Raw genomic sequence first — 18,215 nt, forward strand, 5'->3', positions numbered from 1 at the left:
TCACAGGAGAGCGACCATAAGGTGCCCGAGGCAGCAATAGACCCTTGGAGACAAGTCGGCTGGAGGCCGATGTATTGAATCTCGACGCAATTTGAGTGTTCCATCGGCATTAGGAGGCCCTGAACGTTACAATTAACTATCAGTTTCGCGTCGGATTCGAAAATCTAGACTCACAGGAGACGGACCACATGGAGCCCGAGGCAACAATATCCCCTTGGAGACAAGTCGGCTGGATGTCGATGTATTGAATCTCGAAGCATTTTGAGTGTTCCATCGTCATTACAAGGCCCTAAACGTTACAATTAACTATCATTTTTGCGTCGGATTCGAAAATCTAGACTCACAGGAGAAGGATCATATTGTGCCGAGACAACAATATCCCCTTGGAGACAAATCGGCTGGAGGCCGATGTATTGAATCTCGACGCAATTTGAGTGTTCCATTGTCATTAGGAGGCCCTAAACGTTAAAATTAACTATCATTTTTGCGTCGGATTCGATAATCTAAACTCACAGGAGAACGACCATAAGGTGCCCGAGGCACCAACAGACGCTTGGAGACAAGTCAGCTGGAGGCCGATGTATTGCATATCGACGCAATTTGAGTGTTCCATCGTCATTACAAGGCCCTGAACGTTACAATTAACTATCATTTTAGCGTCGGATTCGAAAATCTACTCACAGGTGAAGTTCATACGGTGCTTGAGACAGCAATATACCCCTTGGAGACAAATCGACTGGAGGCCGATGTATTGAATATCGACGCAATTTGAGTGTTCCATCGTCATTAGGAGGCCCTGAACGTTACAATTAACTATCAGTTTCGCGTCGGATTCGAAAATCTAGACTCACAGGAGACGGAGCACATGGAGCCCGAGGCAGCAATATCCCCTTGGAGACAAGTCGGCTGGAGGTCGATGTATTGAATCTCGACTCAATTTGAGTGTTCCATCAACATTAGGTGGCCCTGAACGTTACAATTAACTATCATTTTAGCGTCGGATTCGAAAATCAACTCACAGGAGAAGTTCATACGGTGCTCGAGACAGCAATACACCCCTTGGAGACAAATCGACTGGAGGCTGATGTATTGAATATCGACGCAATTTGAGTGTTCCGTCGTAATTAGGAGGCCCTAAACGTTACAATTAACTATTATTTTTGCGTCGGATTCGATAATCTAAACTCACAGGAGAACGACCATAAGCTGCCCGAGGCATCAATAGACCCTTGGAGACAAGTCGGCTGGAGGCCGATGTATTGAATCTCGACGCAATTTGAGTGTTCCATCGCCATTAGGAGGCCCTGAACGTTACAGTTAACTATCATTTTAGCGTCGGATTCGAAAATCTTCTAACAGGAGAAGGATCATATGGTGCACGAGACTGCAGTATCCCCTTGGATACAAGTCGACTGGAGGTCGATGTATTGGCTCTCGACGCAATTTGAGTGTTCCATCGTCTTTAGGAGTCCCTGAACGTTACAATTAACTATCACTTATGCGTCGGATTCGAAAATCTAGACTCACAGGAGAACGACCATAAGGTGCCCGAGGCAGCAATAGACCCTTGGAGACAAGTCGGCTGGAGGCCGAGGTATTGAATATCGACGCAATTTGAGTTTCCATCGTCATTAGGAGGCCCTAAACGTTACAATTAACTATCATTTATGCGTCGGATTCGATAATCTAAACTCACAGGAGAACGACCATAAGGTGCACGAGGCAGCAACAGACCCTTGGAGACAAGTCGGCTGGAGGCCGATGTATTGAATCTCGACGCAATTTGAGTGTTCCATCGTCATTAGGAGGCCCTAAACGTTACAATTAACTATTATTTTTGCGTCGGATTCGATAATCTAAACTCACAGGAGAACGACCATAAGGTGCCCGAGGCAGTAACAGATGCTTGGAGACAAGTCGGCTGGAGGTCGATGTATTGGATCTCGACGCAATTTGAGTGTTCCATCGTCATTAGAAGGCCCTGAACGTTACAATTAACTATCATTTTTGCGTCGGATTCGAAAGTCTAGATTCACAGGAGAACGACCATAAGGTGCCCGAGGCAGCAACAGACCAAAGGAGACAAGTCGGCTGGAGGCCGATATATTGAATCTCGACGTAATTTGAGTGTTCCTTCGTTATTAGGAGGCCCTAAACGTTACAATTAAATATCATTTTTGCGTCGGATTCGATAATCTAAACTCACAGGAGAACGACCATAGGGTGCCCGAGGCAGCAACAGACCCTTGGAGACAAGGCGGCTGCACTCCGATGTATTGAATCTCGACGCAATTTGAGTGTTACATCGGCATTAGGAGGCCCTGAGCGTTACAATTAACTATCATTTTTGCGTGGGACTCGAAAATCTACACTCACAGGAGAACGACCATAAGGTCCCCGAAGCAGCAATAGACCCTTGGAGACATGTCGGCTGGAGGACGATGTATTGAATATCGTCGCAATTTGAGAGTTCCATCGTCATTAGGAGGCCCTAAACGCTACAATTAACTATCATTTTTGCGTCGGATTCGAAAATCTAAACTCACAGGAGAACGACCATAAGGTGCCCGAGGCAGCAACAGACCCTTGGAGATAAGTCGGCTGGAGGCCGATGTATTGAATCTCGACGCAATTTGAGTGTTCCATCGGCATTACAAGGCCCTGAACGTTACAATTAACTATCATTTTTGCGTCGGATTCGAAAATCTAGACTCACAGCAGAACGACCATTAGGTGCCCGAGGCAGCAATAGACCCTTGGAGACAAGTCCGCTGGAGGCCGATGTATTGAATGTCGACGCAATTTGAGTGTTCCATCGTCATTAGGAGGCCCTAAACGTTACAATTAACTATCATTTTTGCGTCGGATTCGATAATCTAAACTCACAGGAGAACGACCATAAGGTGCCCGAGGCAGCAACAGACCCTTGGAGACAAGTCGGCTGGAGGCCGATGTATTGAATCTCGACGCAATTTGAGTGTTCCATCGTCATTACAAGGCCTTGAACGTTACAATTAACTATCATTTTTGCGTCGGATTCGAAAATCAAGACTCACAGGAGAACGACCATAAGATGCCCGAGGCAGCAACAGACCCTTGGAGACAAGTCGGCTGGAAGTCGATGTATTGAATCTCGACTCAATTTGTTTGCTCCATCGTCATTAGGAGGCCCTGAACGTTACAATTAAGTATGAGTTTTGCGTCGGATTCGAAAACGTAGAATCACAGGAGACGGACCATGTGGTGCCATAGGCAGCGATATCCCCTTGGAGACAAGTCGGCTGGAGGCTGATGTATTGAATCTCGACGCAATTTGAGTGTTCCATCGAGAATAGGAGGCCCTGAACGTTACAAGTAACTATCTTTTTTGCGTCGGATTCGAAAATCTAGACTCACAGGAGAACGACCATAAGGTGCCCGAGGCAGCAATATCCCCTTGGAGACAAATCAGCTGGAGGACGATGTATTGAATCTCGACGCAATTTGAGAGTTCTATCGTCACCAGGAGGCGCTGAACGTTACTATTCCCTATCATTTTTGCGTCGGATTCGAAAATCTACGAACAGGAGAAGGATCATATGGTGCACGAGACTGCAATATCCCCTTGGATACAAGTCGACTGGAGGTCGATGTATTGGCTCTCGACGCAATTTGAGTGTTCCATCGACATTAGGAGGCCCTGAACCTTACAATTAACTATCATTTTTGCGTCGGATTCGATAATCTAAACTCACAGGAGAACGACCATAAGGTGCCCGAGGCAGCAACAGACGCTTGGAGACAAGTCAGCTGGAGGCCGATGTATTGCATATCGACGCAATTTGAGTGTTCCATCGTCATTACAAGGCCCTGAACGTTACAATTAACTATCATTTTAGCGTCGGATTCGAAAATCTACTCACAGGAGAAGTTCATACGGTGCTTGAGACAGCAATATACCCCTTGGAGACAAATCGACTGGAGGCCAATGTATTGAATATCGACGCAATTTGAGTGTTCCATCGTCATTAGGAGGCCCTGAACGTTACAATTAACTATCAGTTTCGCGTCGGATTCGAAAATCTAGACTCACAGGAGACGGAGCACATGGAGCCCGTGGCAGCAATATCCCCTTGGAGACAAGTCGGCTGGAGGTCGATGTATTGAATCTCGACTCAATTTGAGTGTTCCATCGTCATTAGGTGGCCCTGAACGTTACAATTAACTATCATTTTAGCGTCGGATTCGAAAATCTACTCACAGGAGAAGTTCATACGGTGCTCGAGACAGCAATATACCCCTTGGAGACAAATCGACTGGAGGCCGATGTATTGAATATCGACGCAATTTGAGTGTTCCGTCGTCATTAGGAGGCCATAAACGTTACAATTAACTATCATTTTTGCGTCGGATTCGATAATCTAAACTCACAGGAGAACGACCATAAGGTGCACGAGGCAGCAACAGACCCTTGGAGACAAGTCGGCTGGAGGCCGATGTATTGAATCTCGACGCAATTTGAGTGTTCCATCGTCATTAGGAGGCCCTAAACGTTACAATTAACTATTATTTTTGCGTCGGATTCGATAATCTAAACTCACAGGAGGACGACCATAAGGTGCCCGAGGCAGCAACAGATGCTTGGAGACAAGTCGGCTGGAGGTCGATGTATTGAATCTCGACTCAATTTGTGTGCTCCATCGTCATTAGGAGGCCCTGAACGTTACAATTAACTATGAATTTTGCGTCGGATTCGAAAACGTAGAATCACCGGAAACGGACCATGTGGTGCCCGAGGCAGCGATATCCCCTTGGAGACAATTCGGCTGGAGGCCGATGTATTGAATCTCGACGCAATTTGAGTGTTCCATCGTCATTAGAAGGCCCTGAACGTTACAATTAACTATCATATTTGCGTCGGATTCGAAAGTCTAGATTCACAGGAGAACGACCATAAGGTGCCCGAGGCAGCAACAGACCCTTGGAGATAAGTCGGCTGGAGGCCGATGTATTGAATCTCGACGCAATTTGAGTGTTCCATCGGCATTACAAGGCCCTGAACGTTACAATTAACTATCATTTTTGCGTCGGATTCGAAAATCTAGACTCACAGCAGAACGACCATTAGGTGCCCGAGGCAGCAATAGACCCTTGGAGACAAGTCCGCTGGAGGCCGATGTATTGAATGTCGACGCAATTTGAGTGTTCCATCGTCATTAGGAGGCCCTAAACGTTACAATTAACTATCATTTTTGCGTCGGATTCGATAATCTAAACTCACAGGAGAACGACCATAAGGTGCCCGAGGCAGCAACAGACCCTTGGAGACAAGTCGGCTGGAGGCCGATGTATTGAATCTCGACGCAATTTGAGTGTTCCATCGTCATTACAAGGCCTTGAACGTTACAATTAACTATCATTTTTGCGTCGGATTCGAAAATCTAGACTCACAGGAGAACGACCATAAGATGCCCGAGGCAGCAACAGACCCTTGGAGACAAGTCGGCTGGAAGTCGATGTATTGAATCTCGACTCAATTTGTTTGCTCCATCGTCATTAGGAGGCCCTGAACGTTACAATTAAGTATGAGTTTTGCGTCGGATTCGAAAACGTAGAATCACAGGAGACGGACCATGTGGTGCCATAGGCAGCGATATCCCCTTGGAGACAAGTCGGCTGGAGGCTGATGTATTGAATCTCGACGCAATTTGAGTGTTCCATCGAGAATAGGAGGCCCTGAACGTTACAAGTAACTATCTTTTTTGCGTCGGATTCGAAAATCTAGACTCACAGGAGAACGACCATAAGGTGCCCGAGGCAGCAATATCCCCTTGGAGACAAATCAGCTGGAGGACGATGTATTGAATCTCGACGCAATTTGAGAGTTCTATCGTCACCAGGAGGCGCTGAACGTTACTATTCCCTATCATTTTTGCGTCGGATTCGAAAATCTACGAATAGGAGAAGGATCATATGGTGCACGAGACTGCAATATCCCCTTGGATACAAGTCGACTGGAGGTCGATGTATTGGCTCTCGACGCAATTTGAGTGTTCCATCGACATTAGGAGGCCCTGAACCTTACAATTAACTATCATTTTTGCGTCGGATTCGATAATCTAAACTCACAGGAGAACGACCATAAGTTGCCCGAGGCAGCAACAGACGCTTGGAGACAAGTCAGCTGGAGGCCGATGTATTGCATATCGACGCAATTTGAGTGTTCCATCGTCATTACAAGGCCCTGAACGTTACAATTAACTATCATTTTAGCGTCGGATTCGAAAATCTACTCACAGGAGAAGTTCATACGGTGCTTGAGACAGCAATATACCCCTTGGAGACAAATCGACTGGAGGCCGATGTATTGAATATCGACGCAATTTGAGTGTTCCATCGTCATTAGGAGGCCCTGAACGTTACAATTAACTATCAGTTTCGCGTCGGATTCGAAAATCTAGACTCACAGGAGACGGAGCACATGGAGCCCGTGGCAGCAATATCCCCTTGGAGACAAGTCGGCTGGAGGTCGATGTATTGAATCTCGACTCAATTTGAGTGTTCCATCGTCATTAGGTGGCCCTGAACGTTACAATTAACTATCATTTTAGCGTCGGATTCGAAAATCTACTCACAGGAGAAGTTCATACGGTGCTCGAGACAGCAATATACCCCTTGGAGACAAATCGACTGGAGGCCGATGTATTGAATATCGACGCAATTTGAGTGTTCCGTCGTCATTAGGAGGCCATAAACGTTACAATTAACTATCATTTTTGCGTCGGATTCGATAATCTAAACTCACAGGAGAACGACCATAAGGTGCACGAGGCAGCAACAGACCCTTGGAGACAAGTCGGCTGGAGGCCGATGTATTGAATCTCGACGCAATTTGAGTGTTCCATCGTCATTAGGAGGCCCTAAACGTTACAATTAACTATTATTTTTGCGTCGGATTCGATAATCTAAACTCACAGGAGGACGACCATAAGGTGCCCGAGGCAGCAACAGATGCTTGGAGACAAGTCGGCTGGAGGTCGATGTATTGAATCTCGACTCAATTTGTGTGCTCCATCGTCATTAGGAGGCCCTGAACGTTACAATTAACTATGAATTTTGCGTCGGATTCGAAAACGTAGAATCACCGGAGACGGACCATGTGGTGCCCGAGGCAGCGATATCCCCTTGGAGACAATTCGGCTGGAGGCCGATGTATTGAATCTCGACGCAATTTGAGTGTTCCATCGTCATTAGAAGGCCCTGAACGTTACAATTAACTATCATATTTGCGTCGGATTCGAAAGTCTAGATTCACAGGAGAACGACCATAAGGTGCCCGAGGCAGCAACAGACCAAAGGAGACAAGTCGGCTGAAGGCCGATATATTGAATCTCGACGTAATTTGAGTGTTCCTTCGTTATTAGGAGGCCCTAAACGTTACAATTAAATATCATTTTTGCGTCGGATTCGATAATCTAAACTCACAGGAGAACGACGATAAGGTGCCCGAGGCAGCAACAGACCCTTGGAGACAAGTCGGCTGGACTCCGATGTATTGAATCTCGACGCAATTTGAGTGTTCCATCGGCATTAGGAGGCCCTGAAAGTTCCAGTTAACTATCATTTTAGCGTCGGATTCAAAAATCTACTAACAGGAGAAGGATCTAATGGTGCACGAGACTGCAATATCCCCTTGGATACAAGTCGACTGGAGGTCGATGTATTGAGTCACGACGCAATGTGAGTGTTCCATCGTCTTTAGGAGTCCCTGAACGTTACAATTAACTATCATTTATGGGTCGGATTCGAAATTCTAGACTCACAAGAGAACGACCATAAGGTGCCCGAGGCAGCAACAGACCCTTGGAGACGAGTCGGCTGGAGGACGATGTATTGAATCTCGACGCAATTTGAGTGTTCCATCGTCATTACAAGGCCCAGAACGTTACAATTAACTATCATTTTTGCGTCGGATTCGAAAATCTAGACTCACAGGAGAACGACCATAAGGTCCCCGAAGCAGCAATAGACTCTTGGATACATGTCGGCTGGAGGACGATGTATTGAATATCGTCGCAATTTGAGAGTTCCATCGTCATTAGGAGGCCCTGAACGTTACAATTAACTATGAGTTTTGCGTCGGATTCGAAAACGTAGAATCACCGGAGACGGACCATGTGGTGCCCGCTGCAGCGATATCCCCTTGGAGACAAGTCCGCTGGAGGCCGATGTATTGAATCTCGACGCAATTTGAGTGTTCCATCGCGAATAGGAGGCCCTGAACGTTACAAGTAACTATCATTTTTGCGTCGGATTCGAAAATCTAGACTCACAGAAGAACGACCATAAGGTGCCCGAGGCAGCAACAGACCCTTGGAGATAAGTCGGCTGGAGGCCGATGTATTGAATTCGACGCAATTTGAGTGTTCCATCGGCATTACAAGGCATGAACGTTACAATTAACTATCATTTTTGCGTCGGATTCGAAAATCTAGACTCACCGCAGAACGACCATAAGGTGCCCGAGGCAGCAATAGACCCTTGGAGACAAGTCCGCTGGAGGCCGATGTATTGAATGTCGACGCAATTTGAGTGTTACATCGTCATTAGGAGGCCCTAAACGTTACAATTAACTATCATTTTTGCGTCGGATTCGATAATCTAAACTCACAGGAGAACGACCATAAGGTGCCCGAGGCAGCAACAGACCCTTGGAGACAAGTCGGCTGGAGGCCGATGTATTGAATCTCGACGCAATTTGAGTGTTCCATCGTCATTACATACCCTGAACGTTACAATTAACTATCATTTTTGCGTCGGATTCGAAAATCTAGACTCACAGGAGAACGACCATAAGATGCCCGAGGCAGCAGCAGACCCTTGGAGACAAGTCGGCTGGAGGTCGATGTATTGAATCTCGACTCAATTTGTTTGCTCCATCGTCATTAGGAGGCCCTGAACGTTACAATTAAGTATGAGTTTTGCGTCGGATTCGAAAACGTAGAATCACAGGAGACGGACCATGTGGTGCCCGAGGCAGCGATATCCCCTTGGAGACAAGTCGGCTGGAGGCCGATGTATTGAATCTCGACGCAATTTGAGTGTTCCATCGCGAATAGGAGGCCCTGAACGTTACAAGTAACTATCATTTTTGCGTCGGATTCGAAAATCTAGACTCACAGGAGAACGACCATAAGGTGCCCGAGGCAGCAATATCCCCTTGGAGACAAATCAGCTGGAGGACGATGTATTGATTCTCGACGCAATTTGAGAGTTCTATCGTCACCAGGAGGCGCTGAACGTTACTATTCACTATCATTTTTGCGTCGGATTCGAAAATCTAGACTCACAGGAGAAGGATCATATGGTGCCCGAGACAGCAACATCCCCTTGGAGACAAGTCGGCTGGAGGCCGATGTATTGAATCTCGACGCAATTTGAGTGTTCCATCGACATTAGGAGGCCCTGAACCTTACAATTAACAATCAGTTTTGCGTCGGATTCGAAAATCTAGCCTCTCAGGAGAACGACCATAAGGTGCCCGAGGCAGCTATAGACCCTTGGAGACAAGTCGGCTGGAGGCCGATGTATTGAATCTCGACGCAATTTGAGTGTTCCATCGGCATTAGGAGGCCCTGAACGTTACAATTAACTATGAGTTTTGCGTCGGATTCGAAAACGTAGAATCACCGGAGACGGACCGTGTGGTGCCCGAGGCAGCGATATCCCCTTGGAGACAAGTCCGCTGGAGGCCGATATATTGAATCTCGACGCAATTTATGTGTTCCATCGTCAATAGGAGGCCGAGAACCTTACAATTAACTATCAGTTTCACGTCGGATTCGAAAATCTAAACTCACAGGAGAACGACCATAAGGTGCCCGAGGCAGCAATAGACCCTTGGAGACAAGTCGGCTGGAGGCCGATGTATTGAATCTCGACGCAACTTTAGTGTTCCATCGTCATTACAAGGCCCTGAACGTTACAATTAACTATCATTTTTGCGTCGGAGTCGAAAATCTAGACTCACAGGAGAACGACCATAAGGTGCCCGAGGCAGCAATAGACCCTTGGAGACAAGTCGGCTGGAGGCCGATGTATTGATTCTTGACGCAATTTGAGTGTTCCATCGTCATTAGGAGGCCCTGAACGTTACAATTAACTATCAGTTTTTCGTCGGATTCGAAAATCTAGACTCACAGCAGACGGACCATTTGGTGCCCGAGGCAGCAATATCCCCTTGGAGACAAATCGGCTGGAGGACGATGTATTGAATCTCGACGCAATTTGAGTCTTCTATCGTCATTAGGAGGCGCTGAACGTTACAATTCATTATCATTTTTGCGTCGGATTCGACAATGTAGACTCACAGGAGAAGGATCATAATGTGCCCGAGACAGCAATATCCCCTTGGAGACAAGTCGGCTGGAGGCCGATGTATTGAATCTCGACGCAATTTGAGTGTTCCATCGTAATTAGGAGGCCCTGAACGTTATAATTAACTATCAGTTTCGCGTCGGTTTCGAAAATCTAGACTCACAGGAGACGGACCACATGGAGCCCGAGGCAGCAATATCCCCTTGGAGACAAGTCGGCTGGAGGTCGATGTATTGAATCTCGACTCAATTTGAGTGTTCCATCGTCATTAGGTGGCCCTGAACGTTACAATTAACAATCAGTTTCGCGTCGGATTCGAAAATCTAGACTCACATGAGAACGAACAAAAGAGGCCGGAGGCAGTAATATCCCCATGGAGGCAAGTCGGCTGGAGGACGATGTATTGAATCTCGACGCAATTTGAGTGACCCATCGTCAGTAGGAGGCCCTAAACGTTACAATTAACAATCAGTTTCGCGTCGGATTCAAAAATCCAGACTCACAGGAGACGGACCATTTGGTGCCCGAAGCAGCAATATCCCCATGGAGACAAATCAGCTGGAGGACGATGTATTGAATCTCGACGCAATTTGAGAGTTCTATCGTCATCACGAGGCGCTGAACGTTACTATTCACTATCATTTTTGCGTCGGATTCGAAAATCTAGACTCACAGAAGAAGGATCATATGGTGCCCGAGACAGCAATATCCCCTTGGAGACAAATCAGCTGGAGGACGATGTATTGAATCTCGACGCAATTTGAGAGTTCTATCGTCATCAGGAGGCGCTGAACGTTACAATTAATCATCATTTATGCGTCGGATTCGAAAATCTAGACTCACAGGAGAACGACCATAAGGTGCCCGAGGCAGCAACAGACCATAGGAGACAAGTCGGCTGGAGGAAGATGGATTGAATCTCGACGCAATTTGAGTGTTCCATCGCCAATAGGAGTCCCTGAACGTTACAATTAACTATCATTTATGCGTCGGATTCGAAAATCTAGACTCACAGGAGAACGACCATAAGGTGCCCGACGCAGCAATTGACCCTTGGAGACAAGTCGGCTGGAAACCGATGTATTGATTCTTGCCGCAATTTGAGTGTTCCATCGTCATCAGGAGGCGCTGAACGTTACTATTCACTATCATTTTTGCGTCGGATTCGAAAATCTAGACTCACAGGAGAAGGATCATATGGTGCCCGAGACAGCAATATCCCCTTGGAGACGAGTCCGCTGGAGGCCGATGTATTGAGTCTCGACGCAATTTCAGTGTTCCATCGTCATTAGGAGGCCCTGAACCTTACAATTAACTATCAGTTTCGCGTCGGATTCGAAAATCTAAACTCACAGGAGAACGACCATAAGGTGCCCGAGGCAGCAATAGACCCTTGGAGACAAGTCGGCTGGAGGCCGATGTATTGAATCTCGACGCAATTTGAGTTTTCCATCGGCATTAGGAGGCCCTGAACGTTACAGTTAACTATCATTTTAGCGTCGGATTCGAAAATCTACTAACAGGAGAAGGATCATATGGTGCACGCGACTGCAATATCCCCTTGGAAACAAGTCGACTGGAGGTCGATGTATTGACTCTCGACGCAATTTGAGTGTTCCATCGTCTTTAGGAGTCCCTGAACGTTACAATTAACTATCATTTATGCGTCGGATTCGAAAATCTAGACTCACAGGAGAACGACCATAAGGTGCCCGAGGCAGCAATAGACCCTTGGAGACAAGTCGGCTGGAAACCGATGTATTGATTCTTGACGCTATTAGAGTGTTCCATCGTCATTAGGAGGCCCTGAACGTTACAAATAACAATCATTTTAGCGTCGGATTCGAAAATCTACTCACAAGAGAAGTTCATACGGTGCTCGAGACCCCTTGGAGACAAGTCCGCTGGAGGCCGATGTATTGAATCTCGACGCAAGAGAACGACCATAAGGTGCCCGAGGCAGCATTCGACCCTTGGAGACAAGTCGGCTGGAGGACGATGTATTGGATCGCGACGCAATTTGAGTGTTCCATCGTCATTAGGAGGCCCTGAATGTTGCAATTAACTATCAGTTTTTCGTCGGATTCGAAAATCTAGACTCACATGAGAGCGAACATAAGAGGCCGGAGGCAGAATATCCCCATGGAGACAAGACGGCTGGAGGACGATGTATTGAATCTCGACGCAATTTGAGTGTCCCATCGTCATTAGGAGGCCCTAAACGTTACAATTAACTATCAGTTTCGCGTCGGATTCAAAATTCCAGACTCACAGGAGACGGACCATTTGGTGCCCGAGGCAGCAATATCCCCTTGGAGACAAGTCGGCTGGAGGACGATGTATTGAATCTCGACGCAATTTGAGTCTTCTATCGTCATTAGGAGGCGCTGAACGTTACAATTCACTATCATTTTTGCGTCGGATTCGAAAATCTAGACTCACAGGAGAAGGACCATATTGTGCCCGAGACAGCAATATCCCCTTGGAGACAAGTCGGCTGGAGGCCGATGTACTGAATCTCGACGCAATTTGAGTGTTCCATCGTCATTAGGAGGCCCTGAACGTTACAATTAACTATCAGTTTCGCGCCGGATTCGAATATCTAGACTCACAGGAGACGGACCACATGGAGCCCGAGGCAGCAATATCCCCTTGGTGACAAGTCGGCTGGAGGTCGATGTATTGACTCTCGACGCAATTTGAGTGTTCCATCGTCTTTAGGAGTCCCTGTACGTTACAATTAACTATCATTTATGCGTCGGATTCGAAAATCTAGACTCACAGGAGAACGACCATAAGGTGCCCGAGGCAGCAATAGACCCTTGGAGACAAGTCGGCTGGAAACCGATGTATTCATTCTTGACGCAATTTGAGTGTTCCATCGTCATTAGGAGGCCCTGAACGTTACAATTAACAATCATTTTAGCGTCGGATTTGAAAATCTACTCACAGGAGAAGTTCATACGGTGCTCGAGACAGCAATATACCCCTTGGAGACAAATCGACTGGAGGCCGATGTATTGAATATCGACGCAATATGAGTGTTCCATCGTCATTAGGTCGCCCTGAACGTTATAATGAACTATCAGTTTTGCGTTGGATTCAAAAATCTAGACTTACAAGAGAACGACCATAAGGTGCCCGAGGCAGCATTAGACCCTTGGAGACAAGTCGGCTGGAGGACGATGTATTGGATCGCGACGCAATTTGAGTGTTCCATCGTCATTAGGAGGCCCTGAATGTTACAATTAACTATCAGTTTTTCGTCGGATTCGAAAATCTAGACTCACAGCAGACGGACCATTTGGTGCCCGAGGCAGCAATATCCCCTTGGAGACAAGTCGGCTGGAGGTCGATATATTGAATCTCGACTCAATTTGAGTGTTCCATCGTCATTAGGTGGCCCTGAACGTTACAATTAACAATCAGTTTAGCGACGGGTTCGAAAATCTAGACTCACAGCAGAACGATCACAAGGTGCCCGTGGCAGCTATTGACCCTTGGAGACAAGTCGGTTGGAGGACGATGTATTGGATCGCGACTCAAAATGAGTGTTCCATCGTCTTTAGGAGGCCCTGAATGTTACAATTAACTATCAGTTTTTCGTCGGATTCGAAAATCTAGACTCACAGCAGACGGACCATTTGGTGCCCGAGGCAGCAATATCCCCTTGCAGACCAGTCCGCTGGAGGACGATGTATTGAATCGCGACGCAATTTGAGTGCTCCATCGTCATTTGGAGGCCCTGAACCTTACAATTAACTATCCTTTTCGCGTCGGTTTCGAAAATCTAGACTCACAGGAGACTGACCACATGGAGCCCGAGGCAGCAATATCCCCTTGTTGACAAGTCGGCTGGAGGAAGATGTATTGACTCTCGACGCAATTTGAGTGTTCCATCGTCTTTAAGAGGCCCTGAGCATTACATTTAACCATCCGTTTTGCGACGGATTCTAAAATGTTGACTCACAGGGGAACGATCATACGGTGCCCGAGGCATCAATAGACCCTTGGAGACAAATCGGCTGAATGCCGATGTATTGAATCTCGGGACAATTTGAGTGTTCCATCGGCATTAGGAGGCCCTGAACGTTACAGTTAACTATCATTTTAGCGTCGGATTCGAAAATCTAGACTTACAAGAGAACGACCATAAGGTGCCCGAGGCAGCATTAGACCCTTGGAGACAAGTCGGCTGGAGAACGACGTATTGGATCGCGAAGCAATTTGAGTGTTCCATCGATATTAGGAGGCCCTGAATGTTACAATTAACTATCAGTTTTTCGTCGGATTCGAAATTCTAGACTCACAGCAGACGGACCATTTGGTGTCCGAGGCAGCAATATCACCTTGGAGACAAATCGGCTGGAGGACGATGTATTGAATCTCGACGCAATTTGAGTCTCCTATCGTCATTAGGAGGCGCTGAACGTTACAATTCACTATCATTTTTGCGTCGGATTCGAAAATCTAGACTCACAGGAGAAGGATCATATTGTGCACGAGACAGCAATATCCCCTTGGAGACAAGTCGGCTGGAGGCCGATGTATTGAATCTCGACGAAATTTGAGTGTTCCATCGTCATTAGGAGGCACTGAACGTTACAATTAACTATTAGTTTCGTTTCGGATTCGAATATCTAGACTCACAGGAGACGGACCACATGGAGCTCGAGGCAGCAATATCCCCTTGGAGACAAGTCGGCTGGAGATCGATGTATTGAATCCCGACTCAATTTTAGTGTGCCATCGTCATTAGGTGGCCTAGAACGTTACAATTAACAATCAGTTTTGCGGCGGATTCGAAAATCTAGACTCACATGAGAGCGAACATAAGAGGCCGGAGGCAGTAATATCCCGATGGAGACAAGTCGGCTGGAGGACGATGTATTGAATCTCGACGCAATTTGAGTGTCCCATCGTCATTAGGAGGCCCTAAACGTTACAATTAACTATCATTTTTGCGTCGGATTCGATAATCTAAACTCACAGGAGAACGACCATAAGGTGCCCGAGGCAGCAACAGACCCTTGGAGACAAGTCGGCTGGAGGCCGATGTATTGAATCTCGACGCAATTTGAGTGTTCCATCGTCATTACAAGGCCCTGAACGTTACAATTAACTATCATATTTGCGTCGGATTCGAGAATCTAGACTCACAGGTGAACGACCATTAGGTGCCCGAGGCAGCAATAGACCCTTGGAGACAAGTCGGCTGGAGGCCGATGTATTGAATCTCGACGCAATTTGAGTGTTCCATCGGCATTAGGAGGCCCTGAACGTTACAGTTAACTATCACTTTAGCGTCGGATTCGAAAATCTAGTCTCACAGGAGAACGACCATAAGGTGCCCGAGGCAGCAATAGACCCTTGGAGACAAGACGGCTGGAAACCGATGTATTGACTCTTGACGCAATTTGAGTGTTCCATCGTCATTAGGAGGCCCTGAACGTTACAATTAACAATCATTTTAGCGTCGGATTCGAACATCTACTTACAGGAGAAGTTCATACGGTGTTCGAGACAGCAATATACCCCTTGAGGACAAATCGACTGGACGCCGATGTATTGAATATCGACGAAATTTGAGTGTTCCATCGTCATTAGGTCGCCCTGAACGTTATATTGAACTATCAGTTTTACGTCGGATTCGAAAATCTAGACTTACAAGAGAACGACCATAAGGTGCCCGAGGCAGCATTAGACCCTTGGAGACAAGTCGGCTGGAGGACGATGTATTGGATCGCGACGCAATTTGAGTGTTCCATCGTCATTAGGTCGCCCTGAACGTTATAATGAACTATCAGTTTTTCGTCGGATTTGAAAATCTAGACTCACAGCAGACGGACCATTTGGTGCCCGAGGCAGCAATATCCCCTTGGAGACAAATCGGCTGGAGGACGATGTATTGGATCGCGACGCAATTTGAGTGTTCCATCGTCATTAGGTCGCCCTGAACGTTACAATTAACAATCAGTTTTGCGTCGGGTTCGAAAATCTAGACTCACAGCAGTACGATCACAAGGTGCCCGTGGCAGCTATTGACCCTTGGAGACCAGTCCGCTGGAGGACGATATATTGAATCGCGACGCATTTTGAGTGCTCCATCGGCATTAGGAGGCCCTGAACGTTACAGTTAACTATCATTTTAGCGTCGGATTCGAAATTCTACTAACAGGAGAAGGATCATATGGTGCATGAGACTGCAATATCCCCTTGGATACAAGTCGACTGGAGGTCGATGTATTGACTCTCGACGCAATTTGAGTGTTCCATCGCCTTTAGGAGTCCCTGAACGTTACAATTAACTATCATTTATGCGTCGGATTCGAAAATCTAGACCCACAGGAGAACGACCATAAGGTGCCCGAGGCAGCAATAGACCCTTGGAGAAAAGTCGGCTGGAAACCGATGTATTGATTCTTGACGCAATTTGAGTGTTCCATCGTCATTAGGAGGCCCTGAACGTAACAATTAACAATCATTTTAGCGTCGGATTCGAAAATCTACTCGCAGGAGAAGTTCATACGGTGCTCGAGACAGCAATATCCCCTTGGAGACAAGTCCGCTGGAGGCCGATGTATTGAATATCGACGCAATTTGAGTGTTCCATCGTCATTAGGAGGCCCTGAACCTTACAATTAACTATCAGTTTCGCGTCGGATTCGAAAATCTAGACTCACAGTAGACGGACCATTTGGTGCCCGAGGCAGCAATATCCCCTTGGAGACAAATCGGCTGTAGGACGATGTATTGAATCTCGACGCAATTTGAGTCTTCTATCGTCATTAGGAGGCGCTGAACGTTACAATTCACTATCATTTTTGCGTCGGATTCGAAAATCTAGACTCACAGGAGAAGGATCATATTGTGCCCGAGACAGCAATATCCCCTTGGAGACAAGTCGGTTGGAGGCCGATGTATTGAATCTCGACGCAATTTGAGTGTTCCATCGTCATTAGGAGGCCCTGAACGTTACAATTAACTATCATTTTATCGTCGGATGCGAAAATCTAGACTCACAGGAGAACGACCAATAGGTGCCCGAGGCAGCAACAGACCATAGGAGACAAGTCGGCTGGAGGCCGATGTATTGAATCTCGACGCAATTTTAGTGTTCCATCGCCAATAGGAGGCCCTGAACGTTACAATTAACTATTATTTTTGCGTCGGATTCGAAAATGTAGACTCACAGGAGAACGACCATAAGGTGCCCGAGGCAGCAATAGACCCTTGGAGAGAAGTCGGCTGGAAACCGATGTATTGATTCTTGACGCAATTTGAGTGTTCCATCGTCATTAGGAGGCCCTGAACGTTACAATTAACAATCATTTAAGCGTCGGATTCAAAAATCTACTCACAGGAGAAGTTCATACGGTGCTCGAGACAGCAATATACCCCTTGCAGACAAATCGACTGCAGGCCAATGTATTGACTATCGACGCAATTTGGGTGTTCCATCATTAGGTCGCCCTGAACGTTATAATGAACTATCAGTTTTGCGTCGGATTCGAAAATCTAGACTTACAAGAGAACGACCATAAGGTGCCCGAGGCGGCAATAGAGCCTTGGAGACAAGTCGGCTGGAGGACGATGTATTGCATCGCGACACAATTTGAGTGTTCCATCGTCATTAGGAGGCCCTGAATGTTACAATTAACTATCAGTTTTTCGTCGGATTCGAAAATCCAGACTCACAGCAGACGGACCATTTGGTGCCCGAGGCAGCAATATCCCCTTGGAGACAAATCGGCTGGAGGACGATGTATTGAATCTCGACGCAATTTGAGTCTTCTATCGTCATTAGGAGGCCCTGAACGTTACAATTCACTATCATTTTTGCGTCGGATTCGAAAATC

This window comes from Schistocerca serialis, unplaced genomic scaffold, assembly GCF_023864345.2.
Source record: "Schistocerca serialis cubense isolate TAMUIC-IGC-003099 unplaced genomic scaffold, iqSchSeri2.2 HiC_scaffold_1393, whole genome shotgun sequence".
In the NCBI taxonomy this organism is placed as follows: domain Eukaryota; kingdom Metazoa; phylum Arthropoda; class Insecta; order Orthoptera; family Acrididae; genus Schistocerca; species Schistocerca serialis.